Source organism: Haemaphysalis longicornis, unplaced genomic scaffold (assembly GCF_048455015.1).
Source record: "Haemaphysalis longicornis isolate Haplotype H1 unplaced genomic scaffold, Haemaphysalis longicornis Haplotype H1 scaffold_16, whole genome shotgun sequence".
NCBI lineage: Eukaryota > Metazoa > Arthropoda > Arachnida > Ixodida > Ixodidae > Haemaphysalis > Haemaphysalis longicornis.
The window spans coordinates 17564540-17578821 of NW_027526266.1; the positions used below are offsets into that span (position 1 = coordinate 17564540).

At 48.3% G+C, this 14282-nt stretch overlaps 1 long non-coding RNA gene across 1 annotated transcript; it reads left to right on the forward strand.

The window, feature by feature from the left end:
- The first annotated feature begins 8725 nt into the window (after positions 1-8725).
- LOC144166131 (uncharacterized) lies at positions 8726-13993 on the forward strand. The gene is made up of 3 exons (XR_013321593.1): positions 8726-8960; positions 11562-11638; positions 13309-13993. It is a non-coding gene; the product is annotated as an uncharacterized LOC144166131 (long non-coding RNA).
- The last annotated feature ends 289 nt before the right edge of the window (positions 13994-14282 follow it).

The following is a 14282-nucleotide window of genomic DNA, read 5'->3' on the forward strand; positions in this document are numbered from 1 at the left end:
AGAAAGGCGGGTTGGAAGGGCAGAGGGTTGGTTCGAAGCGCGCCCACTGTAAAGAATCTGCTGTATTGGTTCCTTCTTGGGTGCGCAGGCCGTATGAAAGTGCGCGCTCGCCGCTGCTCCAGTCCGGCCGTGACCGGAGACGCGTAGTTGCCGAAGGTGTCAACAAATGGCGACCGCTAAGCGAACGCGGGAAAACTCAACTGAATTTTACTTCCAAAATAATACAGATTAAAAAATCTCGCTGGCCTTCTTATCCGCATGTTAGGACAAAATCCTGAAAATGGTTTTTGGGCAATTAAATGGGCAGCATTTTCAAGAAAAAACTGATGGGAGATATCAACTGGCTGGGTGGTTATTTACGAAAGTGTAAAAACACAGTGTTTTCCCGAAATCCCGCATGCCTTTTTTGGGAGGGTGTCATTGAAAAATCTTGTATAACAGTGTTGAGATACGTGAGTAAGTTGCCTATCCCCACAAAAATCAGTTCGATATCTCAGATGGCGGGCGGTAAAAAAATTAATATCTGAAAAACTATTTTACCGCTTTTCACTCTCTCCATGGTGGAATTTTAAAAATTTTAAGAAATATTGACCTCCAACACCGTAATCAGAATGTGCCCTTGCAATCTATATAGCCGTTTGAAAGAGCAGTTTGGCTAGACGTGTACATAACCTGTCAGGCCTTTTTGGCTCATCAGCAGTGTCATTTGTAAAAAACAATTTGACCCTTTTAGCGGCGTCGCAGAGCGAAATCCTTGAAAACGGTTGTGTGCATTTGTATGAGTAACATATTCTAGCAAAAATCAGTTGGATTACTGAATCGGTGAAAGATTTATTTGAGAATATTTAGGAACACCGTTTTAGTTCCGGAATGCGGAATCACCTCGCTGGTGTAGGTTAGGGCGAAATCCAAAAACTACTTTTTAGGTATTCTTAAGGGCTACTTATATCAGCAAAAAGCGCTTCGATATGTGAATGGGTGACCGAGAAAATCAAGAATTCGCGAAACCACAATTTCGCCCTTTTCTTCGGTTAGGAGGGCAATTTCTGAAAAACGCGCCTTAGTGAGCGCCTACTCAATGACGCGAAAAAACACCCGAAATTTCAAGTCTGTAGACCTAACAGTTTTGGCTGGGCGTTGATGAGTCTGTCAGTCAGTCAGTCGGGCACTTCTTTTTATAGGTATAGATGATTACTATGGTGGCAACGTAATTCCTACCTTGTGTGTATTTATAGTGGCGTGATATGGGTCCGCTCGCTACTGCCACGGGAATTCCATGGAGGGGAGCATTTTCTGTCTACTTTTGCACGTTCATGCACCCCTCTTCAAATTCATTCAGACTTTCGAGGGTGCCGGAAGGACGCAATGGGATTGACGTCGGCTTCATAACACGAGAGACGCAGGTTCGATTCCGACCACGGGTTCAATTTTTGTTCACTTCTTCACTAATTTTTCTTCAGTCCCTCAGAATCACCATCATCATCAGAAAAAGTTGGCTTTCCTGCAGTGCGTTTTTTGTGGACTAAAGACGACATCAGGGACAGGCAAATAGCTTCGCTTTAATAAAACACTAGCGCTTTTCACTCTTAATGGCCGAAGCGACTTACCATGCCGGCTCAACCCCCACTTCCTCATCTCCTTTAAAAGACACTCACGGATTGCAGGTAGCGCTGTGTTTCCAAATTGTGTGTGTTTTCTGAGAACAACATCGTGATGAAACCCTTCTGCTCCGTCATTAAGACTTCCCCGAAACCTAGCCGCCCCCTTATGCATGCGTCGGTGGTTCAGAGACAAAAGAAGAATACAGAGGCGCCTTGAAATGTGCTTTGAGTCTCCCGCAAAATACAGGGCTTTCCCGTTTTCGCATAAGCTCACTTGGTGGCGTTATATGTTCCGCGGCCACCCCTTTGGTATGGACCCTTAGGCGCGCATTTTGAATCCTGAAGCGAAACTATGCGGACGGATATTTTGTCCGGCGTATGGATAAAAGTGAAGGCGTTTTAGTGCGCATTAAAGTCCAAAAGCACGAAAGTTAAGCAAGACAAGTGCCAGTTATGCTGCTGATTCTGAACACCAAGGCTCAAATGTTTCCGGAACGTGATTTCGAAAATTTAAGTCAATTTCTCTGCTGTCTGATGGCTCAGCACTTTATTTTCCTTCCTAAGGAAGCATCGCACTTCGGAGCATCATCCATATGCACAGCAGGAGCTTAGCCAACAAGAAGCAGAGAAATTGGCTTCGATTTTGAAATCGCATCCCGGACTTTTTTGACAAACGCGAGGTTTGCACAGATGTATTAATGAACTACAATTAAAACCAAGCTTGAATTTGGGCTTGTTGATCCAGTGACATCTCGATGAAACAGTGCATGGACAGCGACAAAGCAAAGACGGGAGACTAAAAGCACTGGCTTTCAACTGCGCATATTTCATACTGGAAAGCAGTGCGAAGACAGTACGGCGAGATAGACAAACACGAGTGCTGTATTTCATATTTCTTGCGTCTAAAAAACGCGCCTCCTTCGACGATTTGGCTAATTCTATTCGAATTTCTGCTCGAACTGCCACAGAAGAAATTGAGGTCTCATTAGACACACCAGCTCTCGATGACCTCTTCGAAAAAGCCATCAATAAATGTTCACTATCTTAAACAATTCTACTGATATACCGGCAAACGCCATAGAGTTCGTGTCCGCAGGAGCCGCCAGTATAAGCTCATGACGTCATATCAATGTTACTTTTTCCATAACCTTTGGAGTGACCCCTGTTTCACATTTTATCATAGCAGAGGCCTTCGGGCTCTCTGGAAGATTCACCACAGTATCGGAACTAAAAAAAACGCGACTTCTCCTGTTTTCTACCTTCACTCTAGAAAAGATCAGATCCTGAAACCGCTAAACATGATGCCCTTATGGCTTCCTTCCCTCACGCCAAACTCAATCCTCCTCCGCTTCTTACAAGAGTACCCATCCCCACGCTACAGGCCGAGGTCTTAGTTTGCCCATCAACTTTATTGAACTTCGCACAGCCATTCAAAAAACCCAAATCTGTCTGTGGGTAACCTGGGAAGGCCTCCGGGACTTGCCAGAACCCGCCCTTATTGCCTTACTTCAATGTTGACCGTCACTGAGAAACTGGAGAAGTCCCAGAACATATAAAGCTGTCGTTTTCCCAACTCCAAAGCACAAAAATCCGGGCACCGTCCGGACTGATCACTATCCCATCTCGCTCACCCCTGTCTTCTGCAAGCTTATCGAACGGCTAACCAGCAATAACTCCATCCCCTACCTGCAATCACGACCGGCTTTATAGATAGCAACCTGCCCATCGTAGCCGGCAATAATGGGAGCCAGCGTGCCAAAAAAATGTGCTGTTGGGACGGCGCGCTCCGTCAGGAGGGGCTAAGTTTAATCCTCAATTCTGCCAACTCCTCTTGGCTCGTAGTGGGGCCGGCGACTGCTGGGATAATAAGTAGCGGTCGTACCTATCAATGCCGACATAACCGTTCACTGCCTGTAATACCACACGGCAATGAGAATTCACGGTAAATACTGGAACCGCTGCTTAGCTACGCAAACGTCAACGTACAGTGCTCAGCGAATTGAAACGCGATACTCGGAGCACGTGGCTGCCGGTTCTTGTTGCGCCACCGGTGAGCGCTTGTGAACGCGAGCTGACGCATTGTGGTATACGGTGAGGGTGAGAGCGTTCGTGACGCAGGCTGACTGCTTCCGGGAGACAGCCTTTCAGTGTGTGGTTCTTGGCGGCGCCATAGGGGTGCAACATGTCATGGCTTCAAAACGCTGCGCCTGCGTGCCGTGCGCGCCACGATAACCCATCGCGATAAATGAGCATTCAACTTCATAACGCGCGCGGTGCCAGCTCGCCCAGCTTCGAGGGGCGCGGCGCGGCACGCAGACGCAGCGTTTTGAAGCCATGGCATGTAGCACCCCTATGGCGCCGCCAAGAACCGCACACTGAAGGGCTGTCTCCCGGATGCAGTCAGCCTGCGTCACAAACGCGCTCACCCTCACCGTATACCACAATGCGTCAGCTCGCTTTCACAAGCGCTCACCGGCGGCGCAACAAGCACCGGCAGCTACGCGCTCCGAGTATCGCGTTTCAATCGCTGAGCACTGTACACAAGTAAACTACACTTCTACCATATCCGCCTCGTCGACTAGCATTTCCGTTCATTTTAACATGCGAAACCTTTGTCGAATTTCACGTTACGTCAAAAAGCTGTCTTTTAACGTTAAGCTTGGTTATGTACGTGCGAAAGCTCACAGGGAAGGCTCTATTTGTATAAACAACCCAACAGGACCATTTCGTCCGTGGAAGTGCCGTCATTGTTGCAGAGAGAGAGAGAGAGAATGCCTTTAATGAAAGCTGAAGAGGTCAGCCAGACTAATGGTAGGGCTTGCTACTCCAGATGGTGTGAATACAGTGAGGTGACAGCGAAAAATATAGAGAAAAAGAAAAGGAAAGAAAGAAAGGGGAGTAAGAAGAGAAATGCACACATAAACAAATTGTACATGCTCAGAGAGTTCACAGAACCTCTTCTAGCCCTGTTTCCGCAAGAAAAGTAAGCAGTGTTTTAGATGCGGCGCATCTCTTGCTCTGAGGCATGTCCCTCCTGCGTCGTCGGCGTCCGTCCGCATGCCACCTGCGCATGCGCGACTCTCCTCCATTCGTCTGTCCCACAGCTGTGCGCAACACTCACTCCGGCGCATTAGCATAACGACAGCTGGCGCGCTTGGTTGGCGCGTGCTTCGCTGCGTTAACGCTGCGTTAACAGCTGATCCGGTGCACAGGTGCGCTCACGCGCGACTCTCTCCCGCGGTCTCTTCTCCTTCAAGCGCTGTGAATATAAAGCGGGTATCGCTCCGCGGCGGTTCAGTCAGCGCTCGCTCTCGTTGTTCTCGAACATCGACGATGAAACCAAGATTCGACCACTGCTGCGGCAACCGCTCACTGTGCACTTTACTGACCATAAAGTCATCATTCTTAAATGTAATAAAGAGCTAGGTGGTGGTCGCTAAAACACGTGTACTCTCTCATTTCGCGTATGCATGCGCCGCATCACACCAGGGTTCCCTCGCGGGGAGATGGGGGCAATTTTTGTACCCAGCACTGCTTCCTCACGATTTCGTCAGGCTCCAAGGAAGTGTGAGAGTTTCAGAGGACATCCGCGTCGTAGTCGCACAAGCGCTTTCGACGCTGTTGCCCGCTGACTGGCATATCGCGAGCAGTGGCTTAAAATGTGCCTGATGTTGTCGTTAGTAGAGCACACTGTACACAATGACGACTCTACTCAGCCCAGCTTAAACCAGAAGCTTCGGGTGTATGCAACATTAAGTCGCAGCCGGTGTAACACGCCTTCAGTGCGCTTTGGCCGACCCCGTGGATACGGGAAATCGCACTGAGGGTCTACAGCATGAAGAGGCGCATAACTGCTCAGAGTATCCTTCCAAGCCGCCAGCTGGAGTTGCCATCCTAGGTCGATTGCAGCTGCTTTGCTATCCTCGTTTGAAAACGGGATTCCAACGGTGAAGTTGAGGTCGTGGGCTTCTCTGGCGACCGCATCGGAGATCTTGCTGCCCGTTATACCAGAATGACCTGGTATCCATTGAAGGAAAATTTCATGTCCTTCGCGCACCGCACTTGAAAATATTTCGTTCATATCTCATACAAGTTGATTGCTACAATCAGGCGGCTTATTTAGTAGTTGCAAGGCTGGACGGGAATCGGAAAGAATTACCCACCGCCGAGCGGGTCTTCCGCTTATGTAGAGAAGTGCTGCTCTGACATGTGCTAGTTCAGTTGCCATGGAGGGTGTTCTGTGGCTGAGCTTTTCTTTAATGGGCTGTCCCGCTGACGGAATCCATACGCCGATTGCCGAAGACGCCGAAGTCACGGATCCATCCGTGTACACTTGGATGTGTTCTGGATAACGGGTTTGGATATGCTCCAAGACGAAATATGTCGAGGCAGATGCGGGCATAGACGACTCTTTGCCTATTCCTGGTACAGTGGTGCACACAGCCCATGCCGCGTACAACCACAGGAGAGTAGCACGCAACTTGGGTCGGAGGTAATTAGATGGCAGGACATGCAACACGCGAGATGCAGAAGCGACAGCCAGTGGATGAGCAAAGCATCGAGAAACATGTCGAAGGCCAGTACGGAGCAATTCTTGTGAACTGAGAGTGGTCGCAGAAAACCACCTTGCCTCACAGAAGGTTCCTATCGTTGGGGTGCATTTTGGAAGGCCCAGGCATGTTCGCAGTGCTCGAACTTGTAAGCCTACCAGAACCTTCAAGTTCGTCCTGGACACAGCATGTAAGGCTGGAAGGCTATATCGCAAGAGGCCTACGAAAAGCGCTTTGTACAGTCGCAAGAGTGCTGACACAGAGCAGCCCCAGGTGTTTCCTGTCATCATCCGCAAAACGTGAATGAACGAAAGGAGTCGTTCCTTTAGCCGCCTGATATGGGGACCCCAGGTGAACGGTCAATTGTAATGCCTAGAAATTTGTGATGGCAAACATAGGGTATCTGCACGCTATTTATCTCCACTCGGTATCGAGATACATCGCGCTTGGTGAATGCCATGACAGCGCACTTCTCAGGAGACAGAAGCAGCCCGCAGCTGCTGAGGTATTTTTCAATGGCAAACAGAGCCTTCTGCACTTTTGCTCGTATGTGTCTGCGGTTCCTGCCCGAAGCCCAGATGCTGATGTCGTCAGCATACACCGAGATGTAAATTCCTTGAGGTAGTACCTTTGTGATGCGGATAAGGCATATACTGAACAGTGTCGGGCTCAGAACACCACCTTGTGGGACACCCTGCGTGATGGCGTGTCGTGTCGTGTCACCGTCTTTGGTTGTCATGTTGACATACCGATCCTTTATGGAATCACCGATCTAGACATGCATTCTGCCTCGAAGTCCTACAAACGCCACCTCCCTTAGAATTGCTTCGTGGGAAACACTGTCAAATGCTGCCTTTATATCTAGGAAGACAGCAATGGTGAACCTTTTCGGAGCCTTTTGTGCACGAACATCTGTTATCAAGGCAATCACATTGTCAATGCTGCTCCTTCCTTGCCTGAATCCTGACATCTCTGGCGGGTAGACATTCCTGTTATCGAGGTCCCAGACAAGCCGCTGTAGTACCATTTTTTGCATTACCTTACCAATTCAGCTTAATAGAGCAATTGGTCGGTAACAGTTTATGTCTGTGGGGCATTTTCCGGGCTTGAGAACACGTACCAGTCGGGCAATTTTGCAGCTTGCCTCAACACAGCCAGTCTGCCACGATGCGTTGTATATACTCAGCAACTGCAGAAGAGCCTTGTTGCTGAGATGTCGCAGAGCCGAATAGCTAACTCCATCAGGCCCAGGCGAGGTGGACAAATTAACTGATTTTAACGCTGCAGATAGCTCATTGATGGTAAAGGGCTTATCCATCATCACAGCATTCGTGGTAGGAAGCCACTCGGTCAACTGCGCGGGAATCAGAGAAGGGCTCTGGGGAGCACTGACTTTTATACAAAATTCTTCTGCGACGTCTACTTCACTGACTCCACGCTTGAGGGCTACTGAAGGAAATGGGTGAATCTGACTGGGTGGGGCTCTCAGGCTGCGGAATACCTGCCATAGTCGTGCCAGTGACTTGCGTGGATCTAATTTAGAACAAAACTGGGCCCAGCGGTTTTTGGCAAGCGTGGCCATGTGCTTCTGAACGCGCTTCTGTGCGCCTCTGGATGCTCGGATGTCGTCTGGCAGTAGGGTTTTTCTGGCCCGGTGCTCGGCTCTCCGGCGAATAGCGCGAAGATGTTCATAGTCCACATGAAATGTAGACCATGGCTTGGGAAGTAGACTTTGCCGTGTTGATTCTAATTTGGCCCGACCAATGGCAACTGCGAGCTTCTCGCTTGTTGAGAAGGCCCCAGCATTATATTCTAATAGGTTTTGGTAGGTGTCTCAGTTCACACAGTATGCCTTCCGCTTAGACGGTCCTCCACGAATTCCTTCAATTATTGTGTATGTGGGCATGTGGTCGCTACCAAAGCGTTCAATATCGGAATGCCAGGACACGGACGGCAGCAGGGAAACAGAGGCCATAGTGACATCCAACACACTTGAAGTTTTGCCGCGGAAAAATGTGGGGCATCCAGTATTTAACACGTCCAGGCCCGCTCCGTTGGCAACACGGAGAAAACTGCTTCCCCTTGATGTAGTCTTTGTGCTGCCCCAAGCTGGGTGGTGTGCATTGAAATCACCTGTGAGCAAGTGCGGGGGAGGTGTAGTGGACAAAATGTCTTCCAGGAGCTTCGTGTTGAATTTTGCCCTCGGTGGGACGTACCCGGTTATTATGGTGAAGGTTGCACGACCATGCTTTACTGTTGCTGCAATGTATTCGTTGGATGCGCCTTGTGCGACAGTGTGAATCACAAAGGCCAAGTCCTGACGAATTCCGAGTAGCACTCTGCACTCTAAGAAAAAAGGTGGTCAAAAGAGAGTCCCCGGCGCCGCGACTACCTTTAACGCTTGGTGAGTCAAAACAGAGTCACCGATCAGAGTCATAATTTTGGCGACTCTCTTTCGACTCGGTACGGGGCGCAACTTGGCGGGAGAGGGGAACCTAGTCGAGGAGCATAGAAAAAAAAAAAAAAAAGAGATGCCGCTCTGATTGGTCGCCGCAGGTGTGACGTCAGGCGTTTCCCGAGAGCAGGCGAGCAGCCGGAGTGGAAGCTTTTGAACTGCCTGCGCGCTCCGCCGGCGAGGCGTTCTTTGTGTTGTGGCCGTTAGGGCGGTTTTCGTAACTACGTGGTTTCGCTGGTCAGTGTCGCGACAATTTTACAGTGCTTTTGCCGTGCTCCACGTGAGGACAGCGTCCATGATAAGGGAAGATATACGGACGGAGCTGCGGCAACACAGCAACTGCATCTGATAGAGGTAAGTGAAGTATTCACCGCGGCGAGAGATTTTCCCTCGTGAAAAAACTTCGTGCATTTTGCGAATAACGCTCAATTGTGTAAGATATGCTGCTTGAATACTATGCGGACAGTCGTGGCAGAAACGTCCAACCTCATTTCTGCGTGAGTGGCAGGTTTTTCGACGGCCTTAGTATGCGAACAGGGCAGCATGACCGTTGGCGCGAGCCGCCGCCGATGGCTCGCCGCCGACGAAACGGCGACCTTGAACACGATGGCCGCTCCACGGCCAAGGCGCAGTGCAAGTTTGTTTCACTCCCTCTGGCGCTTTTATTTGACCCTGAACACGGAATGCTGAGTGCGCTTTGATGAATTTGGCTCAGGCTGACAGAGGGGCGAAATGTCAACATGAAAAGAAACGAGTAGGTGCTCGACAGCGGCTTATTTCGGCGCCAAGCAGCAGTCACTTCGTACAAATGCGGGAGGCGTATGTATTGGTAGAATATAATTTTGCGCGTACAGTCATGGACAATTCAAATACGAACTGCGGTGCGCACAGCCGAAGATCCCGGTGCCGTCACCTGGCAGCGGCCGAGGAAAACGCACGGACATGCGTTGTTGAGATATCGGGAGCGAGGCTGCGTGTCCCACTGCGATATGTTGCTGTCTGCTCGCTCGCATGTTTGCTTTGTCGCCATGCCGCAAGAGCGCTGACAACAATTGTTAGTGATCCGGCGCGAGATAGTATAGGGTATCTACGGCCACTGTGTGCTCGGCTCACACGAGTGCCTGCTCCCCCTGTGTGCTGGCGTCACATTGCCGACATAGCTTTGCATGTAGGGTGCAGTAACTTGAGCAAATAACGATCGACACCTGCTTCGCACCCAAACCATGCTCAGTACTGCCCGCTCCGCAGATTTTACTAGCACTAATGGGCCTGCCCTCCTCCCCTCCCCATCCCTCACTCTCACTATAATGTTTGCGAAGGTAAACTAGTGTTAAATAAGTTCCCTTTGATAACGGTTGAAAGTGTATCAACTGTTCCATTTCAGTAGCCATCAACCAAAGCAAACGCCGGGTACCTCGAGGAAGCTTTATTTATTGAAGGGTTTAACGCACCGAAGCAACGCAGGCAATGAGGAACGCTGTAGTGGAGGGTTCCGGATTAATTTTGACCACCTGGGGATCCTTAACGTGCGCCGAAATCCCGCACACACGGACCTCGAGGAAGCTGGCGTAGCTTTGTGGTTAAATGGTACGGCGAGGCACAGTGAAATGCGGTTTTTATTTTTCAGCTTTTTCAGGTTATGATGCCTGAATACCGCGTCGGTAAGCTTACAGTGGCTGGTTCTAGAGGAATATAGGCGGTGCGCAGAACGCTTTTAATGCTACTTCTGTGACTGATTCTTGCGCAGAGGCTGTGCTCGTTACTAGAGCATTTCTAAGTTTTGCTCGCAAGCCTGGTCTCGCCTGCTCCAGCAACGCGTAGATGTTTTGTTTTTTGTATAAACATGAAATTGCGCACCATCCTGCTGCAGCTTGCACACCGTAAGCGTTTTGTTCATAGGCCGCTGGTCTAAAGGTATATTAGCATTGTGTGGGCTTTGGAGTGAACTATTATTATGCCTTAGGGTGGCGCAGGAGCGTTTTCAAGGCCACATGCGTACAGCGGGGAATATCCTCCTTAACGAGCACACGTACGTGGAAATCAGGCACAAGGAAGCAGGCAAGGAAATTTGTGTGCACGCCATGTGTGCACTCAGCGTTATCTTGCACTAGATGACAATTCCTTTGTAGTACTATAGCTCCACACCGCTTTTGACTCGATTTATAATTGCCAACTTCACGGCGAAATGCAAATTCGGCCGCTTCGCGCTAGCTGAGCCGTCAAATAAACGTTTCTAGCGCTAGCCACCACAGCTACACTTCGGAAAAAAAGCCTAAAAAGCGCGAGCAGTACAAACTCAAAGAACGAAAAAAACCTGGTGGACAGCCCACCATCATATTTTTGCATGGGGGTGCAACAACTCGCCTTAGACGGCGCAGGTGCGTTACGATAGGAAGGGAGAGCGAGAAGGAGGGAAGGATCCGCCAACTGATGATGAGCGGCCGAGATAAATGGGCCGGCGGTATTTCTCTTTCACCTTGAGGAAAAGCCAGTTTGGGGGGGCGGGGAGGGGCGCATTCCTTGATTGTAGGGTTTTACGCGCCGACGCAACGCAGGCGATGAGGCGCGCCGTAGTGGAGGGCTCCGGATTAATTTTGACCACCTGGGGATCTTTAACGTGCGCCGAAATCTCGTACACACGGGCGTTTTTGCTTTTCGCCTCCATCAGAAAAGCGGCCGCCGCGGCCGGGAATCGAACCCGCGACCTCGTGCTCAGCAGCGCAACGCCTTAGCCACTGAGCCACCGCGGCGGGTGGGGGGCGCATTCCTGCGTCATTTGCCGTTCGATATAGTGGGTTTCGCTTGTATTTTTATTCGATATAGACGTAATTTTTGCTATATTTTTCACTGCAACTATACTGTTACCGGAAGGAGTTCGACATACTGGATAAATCGATGAAAATGGTTTCCATCAGTTGGGTTCGGCTGTACAACTTTAGTTTGCTCTCTTTACAGATGCAAAAGGTGTCAGCGCTACCGTTTGGTTGCCCCATTTGGTGAAGGAAAGAGAGGATGACATCTTCACGATACTGGTGAGAACAGTGAGCTTAATTTGCGAATTAGATGGCAACATTGGCAAAGGGCTCTTGGCTTGAGTTGCCCTCGGCATTAAAAATATTAGGGTGTACCCAATATTAAACTAAAAGAAATGCTGTACATGTAAGAGAGAGCAACTGGGAAAAAATTGTTGCTCTTTAGAAAGGCTGGCTGACGTGTTTAGGCTTAATGTTTATGGTTACTTTGACGAAGTATCCACAACCCTATCAGCGTTGCGAAGTAGCGAAATATCCCTGACCATGTACTTTTTTGCTTTCCTAAAGGTGAAGTGCACTCAAAATTTTGGTGTCTTGATAACCTCAATTTTGTAGCTTACCATAAAGAGAAGCCTTAAGGGGAACTCCAGACCCTGGGAAGGAACCAGTGTGTTTAAGATATCAGCCAGCAAAATCAAGCTTTGGGAAGATCCACAGCGGGGTAGTTGCTAGTGCTTTTTAACATCTTGAAGTAGCACAGACTAGATACAGACATGAGAAGTCGAAAATGAACAGACAGCAGCGCTTTGTAAATGGTTCGGCGCAACATGGTATTTACTGTGTAACTTGTCCTCATGTAATTTGTGAGTGCGTGACCTAAGCACCTATTCTTGAAACAAAAATTTACTTCCACAATATCTGCGCTCCAAAAACGTTTTGCTGTGTTAGCTGTGTGCCATGGGATAAAGCTGAACATAGCAAAAGTGCGAGAATGCCAATGCAATGGGTGAAGCAGGGCATTTGCTAAATGGAACTGCCTGCTGTTATTCGTGAACAAAGAAGCAACGAATGTAGACAGAAGGTTCGGCGGTAGCTCAGCATTTTTTCGGTCTCTTCGGTTATTTTGATCTTATCACCAAGCGTGAGTGGCATTTGAAGCATTTGTTTGTTGTGCTCATCCAGAAAAATAAAAATTGACCTTGTGGCTCTGAGCACCCTTCACCGATTGTGAACTAACAGAAAAACAGGCACGAGCGGCTGCAGTCGCGATTGCTTGAGATAATGCCTTGAGCATACTGGGGTAGTAAAGAAACGAGTAGAAAAAAAGTGGTGCCACAAAGAGACAAGCCGGGAGATAGCGCAATGTTAAAGTAAAGGCTGTGGCTAGCGTTCCGTCGAGACGGAACGATATACAAGTGCTAAAGTTCCGTCCAGACGGAACAGAGCGCTGTGAGTTATCCTTTATCCTTCCCAGACGGATTACAACTGAGAGCTTAGCGTTCCGTCCAGACGGAGCCGGCGTGAAATTTGTACAGTTCCGTCCAGGCGAAAGTAAAACCGGCTGATTAGACCCGACCTTGAGTATTAATATTTGGTGTAGGGGTTGCGCCTCGGAACCGCTATAAGGGTGTCAGGTTGCGAGTCATGCATCACATGAAGCTAGCTGCGTGTACTTGTGCGTTATACAACCGGCGTATTTAATGTGTAGGTTCTAAAGGCAGGTTGCTGCGACCCCAATGATTAATCATAAGAAGCGGGTCTTCGCATAACCGGGGGGTGTACTATAACTGAGCTTTCCCTGTAACTTATCGTCGCAGGTATTTTAGTTTTCAGTCCACGTGGCATACTAAAGACAGTCAGAGTAATAATTTATACATATTGATGGCTGTCCACATAAAGAACTTTTTTACAGCAGCTAAATTTCAGCATTATTTGTCTTTTTTTTACAGGACCCAGATACTGCATACTCGCAACCGACTCTGCTGTACACGGGGAGCAGCCCACTGTGGTCCGACTCAATTAAGGTGGTGTGCGAACATGTATCCGTTAACGTCTTTGACTTCACGTCAGGAATCGCTCTTGTATGTGCCATGTACTGGGCATACAACCTGCAGTACTTGAAGTCTGCAAAGCAGACCTTTACAGTTTTGGAGGAATTGATGGTGGTGCGAAAGGGCGCATGCTTGAGCACCTTAATGCCGGCGACAAAGGTAGTCACTACCTTGAGAGCTCGTGCAGGGGCAGCGAGGGAATAAATACATTGTCCAGTGCCAGCAGATCAAGTGGTGGGTGTTGCAACGTATAGCCTCCGAGTAAATTTCTGTGTTCTAAAATGAACAAAATATTTTCAGGAAAATTATAACAATCATTCATTAATAATTCTTTGACACCCTTTTTTTAATGTTCATTTGCATTGCGTATGAGTGGTCAAAGTGGTCTTATCATAAAGCCGAACCTAGCTGTATGCATGAAATATGAATGTGTTCAAGATGAAATTTTTATTAAGCAATAACACTCCCGAACTCTGTTTTGTGTATTTTATTGTCCTGTTTTCAATTTGCCAGTTGTATTGTTCTAGAATTTTTTCACTTCAGTTGTCTAAAATGACATTTTCAAATATTTGTATTTGTTATAATGTGGTTTTAAGAAAAATTGTGTTTTCATATTCGCTTAACATTTTGTGAAGCTGTTGGCTGATTACTGTTGTAGGGTTGTGTTTTGTATACGTGAGCTCAAGTGTTGCTTGTCCCGTTCAATGTTACAATTTGTTATTTGAGACACGAATGTTGTCTAAGGTAATAATTTTGAATCTTGTATTTTTCACGTTTCTTCTAGTCATGTATATGTTGTCTAAGACAAACTCGTGATTTTTATTTCTTGTAGCATTTTTTTATAAATGTGGTTTTAAAAAAATTGTGTTTTC